The sequence below is a fragment of the Phascolarctos cinereus genome, unplaced genomic scaffold (assembly GCF_003287225.1).
Source record: "Phascolarctos cinereus isolate Bilbo 61053 unplaced genomic scaffold, phaCin_HiC Scaffold_1;HRSCAF=81, whole genome shotgun sequence".
Lineage (NCBI taxonomy): Eukaryota > Metazoa > Chordata > Mammalia > Diprotodontia > Phascolarctidae > Phascolarctos > Phascolarctos cinereus.
In genome coordinates, this window is record NW_027555514.1 from 79,642,727 (window position 1) to 79,655,288 (window position 12,562).

At 44.6% G+C, this 12,562-nt stretch overlaps 1 protein-coding gene across 4 annotated transcripts in view; it reads left to right on the forward strand.

The window, feature by feature from the left end:
* LARP4B (La ribonucleoprotein 4B) overlaps positions 1-12,562 on the forward strand; it is a 216,967-nt gene that overhangs the window by 61,843 nt on the left and 142,562 nt on the right. For 2 of the 4 annotated variants that reach the window (XM_078152481.1, XM_078152488.1), the window contains exon 1: positions 11,279-11,370. The exons of 1 other annotated variant lie outside the window; for it this stretch is intronic. The gene's annotated coding sequence lies outside the window, so the exon portion shown is untranslated. Of the gene's footprint in view, positions 1-9,343; positions 9,421-11,278; positions 11,371-12,562 lie in introns of those variants that run through there. One more of the 4 variants, XM_020990362.2, reaches the window with a different exon arrangement.

A 12,562-nucleotide genomic window follows, 5' to 3' on the forward strand; every position in this document is an offset into this window, starting at 1 on the left:
AAAAACTGAAGCTCAAGAGAGGTTGTGACTATGTAAGTGCCACAGGGGGAATTTGAACCTGTGTCTTTCTCAACTTCCATTCAAGCATTTTTGCTTGTAAAATGCTGCAGATGCATAAATTTCTTAAATTTTAATAATACAGAACTGATGACATACATGAAAGAAGTCCTACTACATATATATATATATATATATATATGTATATGTGCTTATAAAGTTCATAAACTGGTTTTACATTAAGATCTGCCGATTATATTCCACAAATATGCCCTAGGACAGTAATTTATAAAATTCTAACTACACTGCTCAAATAATGTTATGTATAGTTGGTGATTATAGTGTAGGGTTTTGTTAATTGCTCCTACATTTTACCTCTCAGAACTTGAGATTTCTGTGGTTTGAGGAAACTCTCTACCAATGCAGCTTTCACCTTCAATTGTTATACAACTTATAGTCTTGGATCTGAAATTGATTTTTGTAAAGCTCAGATCTATGTCACTCTTTGGGGTATGTGGGGTGTTCAGGGAGAACTAGCACCTCTTGGTATGAGGGCTTGCCAAGCCCTTTTCAGGGCTGTTCATCTACTTTTGGTGTCCACCTTTCACCCACTCTTACCTATGGCTCCAAGAAGGTATAGCATGTGCAGCAGTCATATCTTAGAAAACTGTCTAAGTGTACAGGCTATGCCAGGATGAGAGTAATTGACAGGCCTCAGACCTGTTGATGAGTTGGGGGATGTCTACACCAAACATGTGAAGATTTCCCCTGTGGGGAATGGATTGGGGAGAACAATTTTTTCTAACGGCCATGAAGGTGGCCGAAGCTTAGAGTTTGGTTAGACGTTGAAGATGCTAAGGTCATCCACTGCATCCTGGGCCATCACCAGACATCTTATTTTTGTCTTGCCAATGGACTTCAATAACTCCGGAAGAAAGACGCTTACAACTTTGTGTAACTCTGCCTCACTTAAATCTAATTCACACTGAAGTTAAGACATCACCTCTGATGTCACTGGTCCTCTTGGAAACGAAGGACAAACAACATCACCCCTTAAGTCTGTGAATGAATGAATATAAACTTGTTTGGCAATTAAAACCTCTTCATGACCCAGCCTCCATCAACTTTCCTAGAGATTGTATACATGACTCCAGGCTCAGCTTACCAGCCTCAGGTTTTTCAGGTCCTCCCATTCTCCCTCTGCCATTTGGGTGCCTTTGCACTGTCTTTTGCCATAAATGGAAAGTTCTTCCTCAGACTCCGCTCAACAGCCACTTTCTTTGGAAGGCCTTTCTTGGTCCATTTTGCTGGGTTTTCCCCTTCTCCTTATTTATACTTAGTATCTACTTTGTGTCACTCTATAAGTATGAAGGTGTTATCTTTCCCATTAGAATGAATGCAAGTTCCCTGAAGTTAGGGAGTTGTTTTATCTTGGTTTTAGTAAACACAGGTCTTAATTCAGACTAGCACTTAAAAGATGCTTAATGATTAACTGGCTGATTACAGAGTTCCCTGGGGCCCTATGAAGTTCACTGACTTAAAGTGAATTTAAGAGCCACACAGCAGACAAGCCCTCTATCCACAATACCAAACTAACTCTAATCAAATGAAAACTTACTTATCCCATCTAATTAAAATTTAAAATTATGTAAAGAAAGTCAAAGTAGTTTTCTAGCTTTAAATAAATTAAACTTCCCTTTCCTCACTCTTAAAAAAAAAGGGTGGGGGGGTGGCAGCTAGGCAGTGCAGTGGATAGAGCATTGGCCCTGGAGTCAGGAGGATCTGAGTTGAAATGTGGCCTCAGACACTTGACACTAGCTGTGTGACCCTGGGCAAGTCACTTAACCCGTTGCTAGGCAAAAAAAAATTATAATAATTAACTTATCAATGGTTGATCTGAGAACTGAGGATTACTAAAATACTCTGAAGTTAAGGGCTCAACAAAGTTTTTTGAAATAAGAAATTCTAGTGTTTGATTTAATGTGATAAAAAAGTGAAAATATTATTTGTGCTAAACATTCAGTTCAAAAGTATATAACTGAGTAAATGAATATATACTTTCAGACACTTTATGCACCCATTAATTTACCATATATTACATAAGATGATAAATACATGCATATAATTACATCTTGTAAAATGCAACCATCAAAATGGAGGGTTTTTTTTTTGTTGTTTTTGGGTCTAAGATCAACGACTTCATCAAGTCTCCATTAGAGAATTGCCTGGGGGCACTGAAAGGTTAATGACAACAGCAGTTACAAACCTTTTCTTTTCTTTTCTAGCTCCCTACACTTCCCTCAACTTTACTGCAGAGGGCTCAAATTTTATTTTCTGAGGAAACAGAGACCATTCATAGTAAGCTTTTTTACCCTCTACTTGGTATTTCAAAACTCTTTAACATCATCCCCATTCCTTCCTCCTTTAAGAAGTGGCCCTTCTCCCCAAGGCTAACTTTTAACCCTTTTAACCCTGTTTATTCTGGCAGATCGTCCTTGTAGTCGTCTCCTTTCTCGAACTTCAATCTTTTCCTATATTCTGGCTCCTTTCCTTCTGTCTACAAACAGGCCAAAATCTCCTGTTCTTTAAAACAAAAATCAAAATCAAAAACCAAAATCCAAAAGAACACAACCCTCCCTTGAATCTATCATTCCCTTAAGTCATGTATCTCTTCCCTCTTTCCTAGCCAAACTCCTAGAAAAGGGTGATCGGTCTCCTTGCTTCCGTTTCCTCTTTCATTCACTTGTTAAATCTTTTGTAACTTAACACTTAAATGAAGCTGCCTCTTCAAAGTTAGCAATAATTGCTAAATCCAGGGTCCTTTTCTTGATCCTCATCTTTCTAGACTTCTCTGACCCCATTTAACGCTCTCAATATTCTTTTTCCCTGTCAGTTTTTAAGACAGTCTCTCTTGGTTCTCCTTTTATCTGTCTGACTGCTCTTTCTCAATACACCCTCAACCCCAAACTGTGGGTGTACCCAAAAGATTTGTATTGGGTCCTCTCTCTCAAAGTTCAATGACCAGCTCTAGGCAGATGACTTCCAGATCTATATATCCGGTCCGGTCCTAGTTTTGCTACTGAACTCTAGTCCTGTATCACCAACTATCTTTTGGACTTTTTCAAATGGGTAATCCATAATTATATCAAAAGCAACATTTCCAAAAAGGAACTCATTGTTTCCCTCTTCCTCCCTAGTGCAATTACTCTCTTCCAAACATGTTTCTTATGGGACACAATCAACCTCCTAGTCACTCATGGTCACAATCTTGGAGTAATTACCTCAATTAATTCTCCCTCCCTCCACATATACAATAAGTTGCTCAATTCTATCAATACTACCACAATAATATCTCATAACTATCCCCTCCTATCCACTCACATACCACTACCACCTAGGTCAGGTAAAATTCACCTCTTGATCTCTATGCTTGACTACTGTAATAGCCCAACTGGCTTCTGCCTCAAAGTTTCTTCCCTCCCCAATTCATCTTCCACAGAGCAGCCAAAATCATATTACTATGCTATATCATTCCTTTCCTCTACTCAATAAACTCCAGCAGCTCCCTACACCTCTAGGATCTCCTCTATTTGACAGTCCTTTACAAGTCCTCCCAGATTTCCAGGCTTATTATACATTACTACCCGTAACACAATCTATAGTTCTGCCAAAACAGCTTTCTTACTATTTCTCACAATATTCCCATTCTACCTTTGTGTCCTGTGCGTGGAGTGAACTCCCTCCCTAGATCCACCTTCCAGAATCCCTATGTTCCCTCAAAGCCCAGGGAGAGCCACTTAGTTTATGAAGTGTTTCCTGATCAATCAGTCCTGGATGCTAGTACCTGGTCCCCAAATTACATTGTTTTTTTTTTTTTCTGATAAGCTTCTTGGGTAAGCTCCTGGAAGGCAGTGACTATTTCATTATTGTTATCTTCATAGCCTAAATGCTTAGAAGAGTGCAAATTGTAGGTGTTTAATGCTTTCTGATTGATAGTACATGTCAAAGACAAGACTTGAGTCTAGGTTCTCCTCACTATACTCCTTCTCCTGGAGATATTAGTGTGGACCAGGGGAAGGAAAAAGGAATAAGCATTTACATAGTGCCTACTAAGTTTCAAGCACTGCACTGAGCACTTTTACAAGTATTATCTTACTTGATCCTGACTAGGAGGTAGGCACTATTATCCTCATGTTAACAGGTGAGAAAACTGAGGCAAATAAAGGTTAAGTGAATTCCTCAGGGTCCCAAAGCTAGTAAATTTCTAAGGCCATAATTGAACTTGGTTCTTCCTGACTCTAGTTCTAGAGCTCTACGCACTGTGACACCAGTAATAGCACCATCACTGTGTTAGGCTCTCATCATTTCCTATCCAAAAATTCAGTCTGTTTCCAGGCCCGTGTCATTAAATCCTAAAAGTCTTAGCTTATTAATATGGTACATTTCTAGATCCTCAGGTTATTTTTAAACTCTTCATGCATGTAACATAATTACATAATTCCATTTCTATAGCATTTCAGGGATTCAAAACAATTTTGAAAACAAATATAAGTATTTCTACCAACTTGCTTGTCATCTTACTTCTTTTTCTAAATGACCAGAACGGACTCACAAAGATTTGGTGCAAAGCATCATAACTATCACTCAAAAATGTTTTGGATATGCTGTACGGAGAGTTGGTCAGCAATCCTGAAATAAGATTTATGGCTAAGGAGTGGTTATTGAAAATAACATGGATGTTGAAAACACTCTATGGATAAACTATGCCTAGATGGGTAATACATTTCTAATATCTGCTAAGATTACATTCAGAGATGACATTGCAAATGCTGTTAATCTCCTTAAACACTAATGTGCCTGAAAAGATAATTACGACCTCCTATTATGTAATACATATGTAGCCAGTTCTTTGATTGTGGCTATAGCTAATATGTACAGCAAAGGCCCATTGTTATTTGTGTCTACCTTTCCTGACCTAATAGGTTCCCTGTTATTTGCTTAAAATGAGCTATTTTATCTTTGATTACTAAACCAGGTTAGTCTGTCTGGTGTTTGACTGTTTTGTTGTTCTGTTCTGAGTTAACCGAGCTTATACTGAATTGTTTACGTTCTTAATATCTTCTGTGCCTTTGTTGCCAAATAAAACACTCTGCAAAATGTATAATTCATCTAGTCACTTAAGAGGCAGGTAAATAATAATGGCAAGTTCTTCAAGTCCCTAGGTAAGGTCTATACCTTGGTCTGAACTTACTTTAGTGCTTTCACCATAAATCTGAGAGAGTAAAGAAATGAATGGAGAAAGCAGTAGCTGAGAATCCAAAGCGAAAGGAATCCTTTCTGTACCTCTGAAAACAAAGCCTCCTTGGGGGAGGCTTTCAATGACTTCATCTCTAAATTATCTCATTTCTATAGGCCTCATAATCTGTATGTAATACAAAATGGAATAATTTCATTTGCTGGTCTATTGTGGGTGACCCAGGAGTTAGCAGCTTCTTGGGGTAGGGCTAAAGGTGGATTTACTCTAACTGCCTTGTTCCTCTGGTTTTTCTGAGGTCTCTTTCTTCTGTTGCTTTTCATCCCTGGTGAATTACATTCTCTATGCCTTAAATGACTTGAACTTGGCTCTGAATTTATCTCCCTTTTGAAAGGAAAGGCCTGATGGTTTTTCAACACAGGATTGTGTAGTGGGTGCAACAGCAATGGTATACTGGAATTTGTGTCATCCTACTTGGATTTACATCCCTTCTCAGAGGGCTACAATCTGAGTTACCATGAGCAATATACTTTTCATCTCTGGACCTGTTTTTGTCACCTGAGGGGGTGGGACTAGACATTTTCTATAAAGACAAGGTTTACAACCTAAACCCCTTCCCTTTGTTAGCCATTCTAGGTGTTGTCACAGAATATATAATTAACATACTGTTTATATGTGTATTTTTTTTAGCTATTAAGCCTAACAGTACAAGAGTTTCACCCAATACAGGGTGTTCTAAAAGTTTTTATGTAGTTTAACACCAGTCTTAAAACCGAAGTAGGACTTCTGGGGTATGCTATGTAGTTTTGTTTTGTTTTTTATATTGGGGTTAAGTGACTTGCCCCAAATCACACAGCTAGTAAGTGTCACGTATCTGAGGCTGCATTTGAACTCAGTTCCTCCTGACTCCAAGGCTGATGTTCTACCCACTGTACCACCTACCTGCCCCAATACTATGTAGTTTTGATATTGTTTAACCAGATTCTATGGCCTTTGTCTGTTGTTAAGGATGTTGAGCCCAATTTACTTTACTCCTCTCCGTAAGGAGAAAAAAATAGATGTTTTAACTTCATTTTGAAGAAGCACTAAAAAACAGTGCTATAGCACCGAACAGTGCTAGGCACATACTTGTATTGAAATGAACTGTTTGACTTGATTTTAATAGTAGAAGAGATCTAAATGGGGTCTCTCAATAATGATTACATATTACAACATGTGCATACAGTATAATACAAAAATAGCCACTACTAGAATAAGATAATTCCTACTCTGTAAGATTATATCACAGAAAATGAACTGGGGCAGAAAGGGACCCAGAAGCATGTAACTGTACAAACGATACTCTGTAATAGTAAAAGCAAAAGGTTAAACATTTGCATAAGTTTCTGTGATGACATTCTACAATATGTAGTATTAGTATCTCATTTGTTCTAACAAATATTTTGTCTGTTCGATTTCACTAGATCCAAAATCACCTTCCTATTTATACGTGGTACCTTCTTACATTTTATCTTCAATTCTTCAATGTGAAACCTGCAATTTCACAGGTTTGGGTATTCTTCCACCAAAGAAGATTCCAATCCCACTATGCCTTAGTGGATTGTCTTAAAGAAATGTTGTAGTAAAAAAACACATGAATTATTTATAAATTCTAGTAGTGATTGGCCATAGGGCAAATTTGATGATCAGCCTTGAATTTAACTAGGTTGGTGCTCCAACAACAGATATCCATTAGGTGGATATATGAAACTTTTCCAGGTTTGGAAGTCTGTGGTCTGCTAGTTTAGCCTTGGAGAATCCAGGGTCACCCTCTCACCATCTTAAGAGACATTATAGTTGATCAAACAACTCTTTGAGGCCCCATTTGAGGTTTTCTTGGAAAAGTGGTTTGCCATTTCCTTCTCCAGTTCATTTTCCAGATGAGGAAACTGAGGCGCCTTTCTTAGGGTCACACAGCTTGTGTCCGAGGCCAGATTTGGACACTGGGAAGATGAATCCTCCTGACTCTACATGGGGCACTCTGTCCACTAGCTGCCCCCATGAGACATCACGGAAGGTTCTTAAAGGAGACTTTTTCTTGCTTCAAATGATATATCCCATTACCTCAAAAAAAGCTGCTTTCCTCTTGTGTTCAGGGATTGCCTAATTCCAATGCCATATGAACTCTATGCTTAGGACCCTGCAAAACATATTACTAAAATAATGGTTATAAAAACTGTGAAAGGTATACAATGATACACAAATACAAGTAATTTTTTTTAAATCTTGAATTATGATGAAACCTGTCACTACAGCTAATATATCTCTACTTAATTCTAACACAGTTTCTCCTCTTAACTATATTTAACACTCTGCTATGGCTTTGCTGCCTCTCTGACTGCAGGGGTGGGGCCATGAATTTGAAAACTCATTGTAAGGAGAGACTTCTGCTGACTCTTCTCTTTTCTCACCAGGCTGTACTACCTTGGGACTTCGCTACCATGCCCCACGTTGGGTACCCTTTCATCTCCTCTTTCAGTCCTCCTCTTTTTCAGCTTCCTTTTGTGTGTTGTATTCTATTAGACTTCGTGCTTCTTGAGGGCAGACTGTCTTTTTTTATATTTGTATCTCCAGTGCTTAGCACAGTGCCTAGTATCTAGCAGGCACTTAATGTTTTTTGACTATTAACTAGCTCTGTAAGCAAAAATTTCTGAGTAATGGGATAATGCCCTCCCAATGAATTTCCCAAGGTATGGATAAGGCAAAAGGGAAAACGAAATATAAACATGAAAGATGTTTGGGAAGAGAAAATAATCTACCTCTTTTCAGAGAAAATTCTGGCGGTAGCAATATTTGTCAAAGTACTTCTACAAAGAAAAGCCTGATGCTAAAAATATACCACTGACCCCATCTTTCTGTGCAGGATATGACAGTATATTTCTTGTGTAGCTAGTAATGCGTTCCTAGGAAACAAAAAATATTTTAATACTTTGATCTTGATTATTTGTTTTAAAATTTTTTGAAAGAGGTAATACCTATCTGAAAACTGTTAGTTTGATAACTAGACTTGCCTTTAGACCACTTACCTGCCCATTAACCCCTCTGTAGCAATGCCTTGGTAGAAGATAAAAAAGGTAAAAAATCTACCTGTTTAGGACCTGAAGCTGAAATTTTAATAGTATCAATAGACAGAGTTTTGTATATTAAGAGTAAGCTATCAGGTAGTTACTTTGACCATGGCTTACAATTTGGCAGGCTAAAAGTGGAGGCAACCAAAGCAGGAACACTTGGGCAGGGCAGTAAGACTGGCAAACTCTTTTCAGAAGTTTCAATCCTTCATCATTGCCTTGTAGTAATATTATTTTTGTGAATATGCTTTTCCTCTTCTAAAAGTTATCAAAATCAAGACTACTCTTTAAAGTTGGAAAGAATCAAAAGGAATGCATAACTTTATCTAAATTTTTTTTGGGGTCAAGGCCTGTGATGATTATTACAACGGTGACCCTTTACATAGTTCAATTCAACAAGCACTCAAGTGCAAGTCACATGCAAGCCCAAGGACAAGGTCTAAAAGCTATATCGTCTACGGATTAGTAGGATTGTCAAAATGTGAAATAGGGGTTTCAGAACTGAGGTGTGGGTGAAAAGAAATCTTCAGAGATCTAGTTTTTTTTTTTCCAGAGGGAACAAACCTTTCTCTGGAACGGCTTAGTGTCATAAAAACAGTGGGGGAGGGAAGACTTAGCTGATCCTGGGCCCTTCACCTCTCTAGGCTTCGGTTTCTTTAACTGTAAAATAAGGTTTAATTAGACGATTAGTAAAATCCTTTCCACTCCCACGGTCTAAAACTGTATGTCTCAAGTTCTTAGACCGCACCATAAAAATACTGCAACGAACATAAAGGAAACCAGGTGTAAAGCCTAAACTAGGAAACCGAATATACTTGCCTTTTTAAGAAATTTTGTTTCCGTGGAAAACCATTGGATTAGTTGTGTTTGAGAGCAAGGGGACTCCACTGAAGATGTGTTCGTTTTGCTAGAGAGAGTCTCTGTAACTTTTTTCATTTTAGGTGAGTTCAGAGCGCTCCACCCCTTGTATCACATTACTGTTCCAAAACGGAAGAAATTGCGGCAGACTCTTCGGCTTCTTGGGAAGGGAACAGCCTTATGACAACTTTCTTTTGGGAACAGGTAACTGGGGGTCTGGAGAGGCAGAAAGGCAATGAGGTGATTAGGTCCAGGGCAGAGGGATAAGCAGGAACTGGCAATCCAGTATAAAAGGGCTATCGAGGGAGAATAACAGGTATAGTTTTAAAGAACTGCTTATAGAGTTAATTATCAAACAGCTGTTCTGAGCCCAACACCACTCTAAGTAATTCCCTTCCAACTTCTCAGTCTCCTCTGATTAATTCACAACCCGGTTGAGAAATACTGGATTAACGAGATGGAGAGAGATTATATGGCTGTATAGAGGGAATTATTTTATCAGCAGACTGGCCTACAGATTTCGCAGGCATTAAGAGATGAGGGCCTAATTGTTTCTGGGGTCTCTACTTGAGTCCCAAAAACGAAAGACAGAAAAAGAACGAAGCCGTGGCTGGGTGGCCGAAAGAAGGAATGCATGTCCCCTCACTTGCAAAGGAATCCTAGGTAACCGAGCGGTCGGACCTCGGAGAGAACAATTCTTTACCCTGGAACCTCTTTCGTGTGCAAAGTAACCACGCTTAGGAACCAGGAACAAATTGGCTGGGCTGTGCAAACCGCAAAGGGGCCAAGCCAGGGCCGAGCCCTTGGGCCACACATAGAAAACGCGTTTTCCCCAGGGTCGCCCCAGGTTGCCTCCAGGGCCAGGACTTCTGGCCGGCCGCTGATCCCTTCCCCAGCCGGGGTGCGTACGCTTCCCGGCTCCTCCTAGGTGAAAAGCGGCCTGGCAGGGGTCCAGAAGAACTACCGTCTTCTTCGGCTGCCCCTTCCGTCTTCGAGGTTTCCTCCCGGCTGGCCGATCCAGGGGGCACGTATCGTGTCCCAACCGGCCGGGTCGTGGCACCGGGGTGGGCCCAGTGCGCCTGGCCAGCACGCGCAGTCCGCCCCGCTACTTCAAGAGTTTTCAAACATGTCGAGACCGCGGGGGAAACCACCAGGGCCAGCGCTTTCGGTTTCCGGTCGGCCACTAGGGTGGTCTCGACCTTGGGGTTGCCCACGACGCCAGCTTCCTCTTATCCTAAGAAACGGGGCCAGCCGTCACCGGAGAAAGTTTCTCCCCCAGCCGCAGCTGCAGCCGTCGCCGCCGAAGCCTTCCAGCCCCCGCAACGGTCCTTACAAGAGCCGAGAAGGGCTAGTAGCCGCCACGTGCGCGCCGCGCTTGCAGACGCGCGGGGAGGAGAGTACGGGGGAGGGGAGGCGCGGCTGGAGGAAGGCAGATCGGCCCGAGTGGGGGGACGGGGTGGGACTCAGACACTAATTCGCTGCTAGCCTTAGAGACCGCTCGTCGGCGGCATGCGGACCCGCTCCAATCAGAAGCGCCGGCCTGGGAGTGCGCGCGGAGTACCAGAATGGACTAGGCGGTGGGGAGGGGGCGGGGAAGGGAGGGAGAGCAGGTCCTCCAATGGCCGCGCCGCCTCGCGCTTGACGTGAAGCTCTCCCGGTCTCCGAGGCCGCCAGTCTCTGGGTCTGGGTGGGTAAATTCGAAAGGAGGAGTGGGGAAGGGAAAGTGGGAGGGACTTCCGCCGGAGTCCCGGAAGTGGGGGGCTGTGGGTTCTCATGCGAACGGGAAGGAGCGTTGGGGATTTGGAGTCTCGAGGTTGAGATATTTTCGGGCCTGAAAGGGGAAGAGTCCGCTGTCGCCGCCGCCGCCGCTGCAGCCGCCCAGCCCGCGCCGCTCCCCACCCTACCCTCCCCCTCCTTCCCGGCGCCCGCCCGCTCCTCCTCTTCCTTCCCCCTTCCCTTCCCCTCTCCTCCCCCCCAACCGGGTCCCCGCGTGTGGTGCGGTCTCTGGGAGCAGCCGGGGCTGCGGCGGAGGCGCCCGTGGCCGGGGTCGGGCGGCGGCGGCGGCATTCGCAGGAGCAGCAGCGGCGGCGGCAGCAGCAGCAGCAGCAGGAGCCCGAGCCGGAGCCGGAGCTGGAGCGGCGGCGGCTGTGACAGGTGAGAGCCGAGCCCGAGGGCTTCTCGGCGCTCTCTCCTCTCCGACTCTGGGCTCGCGTACAACTCCCTTTCCTGCCGGTGCTGCCCCTGGGCCGGGGGCCCTCGGGGCCAGGGTGGGGACCTGCTCTCCTCTAGTTCGGACCCGCCGCCGCCCGTCTCGCTCCTGTCACCGGAGCCGCCATCTTCCCGCCGGAGGCTGCTCTCTGGGCCCCGGTCGGGCCGGCTGCTTGGTTTTGCGGGCGGTTCCTTTGGGTGAACGGGTCCCGTGGGGCCGGGCCCGAAGAGGGGCAGGCTCCGGGGCCCAGGGGCGTGCGGCGGCTCCAGCCCCTTCCCCACACTCCCCCACTAGTACTCCGCGACCCTCGCACCCTGGTCCTTGACTTCCCCAGCATCCCCAAGAGTACCGTGTTGCGGGGAACCGGAGCCCCCCCGGGGTGCATCTGTATTTGGGCCCTCGCCACGTTCCCAGCCCCTGGGATTCCCCTGGGCCGGGAAGCCATGTGGCCGCCGAGGTTCCGGGGCGCTCTCTCTCCGGGCCCCCGGGGGGCGGGGGCGGGGGCGGCGGGGGGCGGCGGCCGGCCGAGTCCGCGCTGTGTCAGCTTCTCCCAGACCTGCAGTGCGGCGGGCCGTGCCCTCCCCTCCCCTCGGCCGCTTCCCTCCCGCCCCTCGGAGAAGTTGAGCGCCCGACCTCGGCCAGCGGAGCGCAGCGCTTCGGCAGCTCCTTTAATTTTCGGGTCCTTGAGTCCTGGGAGGACTGGGGCGGGGGGAGGGGGTCATCCAGTGGCGGACGCCTCTGAGCGGGGTGGGGCGGGGGCTCTAATTAGGGCTGGTGCTCCGCGGCTGCTGGCCACCGACGGGGGAACCCCACGCTTCTTCCAGGCTCGAAATGGTGTCGCGCATCCAGGGACCGACGATCGGGAATTTCTGCCCGACTGGTTCTGTTGGCGGAAGTGCAGCCCAATAACTTTATTCGTTATCCTGGCAGCTGGGCAGTAGTGCCGCATCGCCGCGTTAGTGGAGTTGTTGAATGGAAAGGAGATGATCACGCTAGCCGCGTCAGGTTGAAATGTGTGTGGGAAGATGTTTTCTTCCCAAGAAATGTGTTACTTTGTAACTCCTAAGGGCTTTAGGGTTGCAAAGTAATCCTGAAGTATAATATGGAAATTTCAATACGGCACAGTAAAAAGTTTGT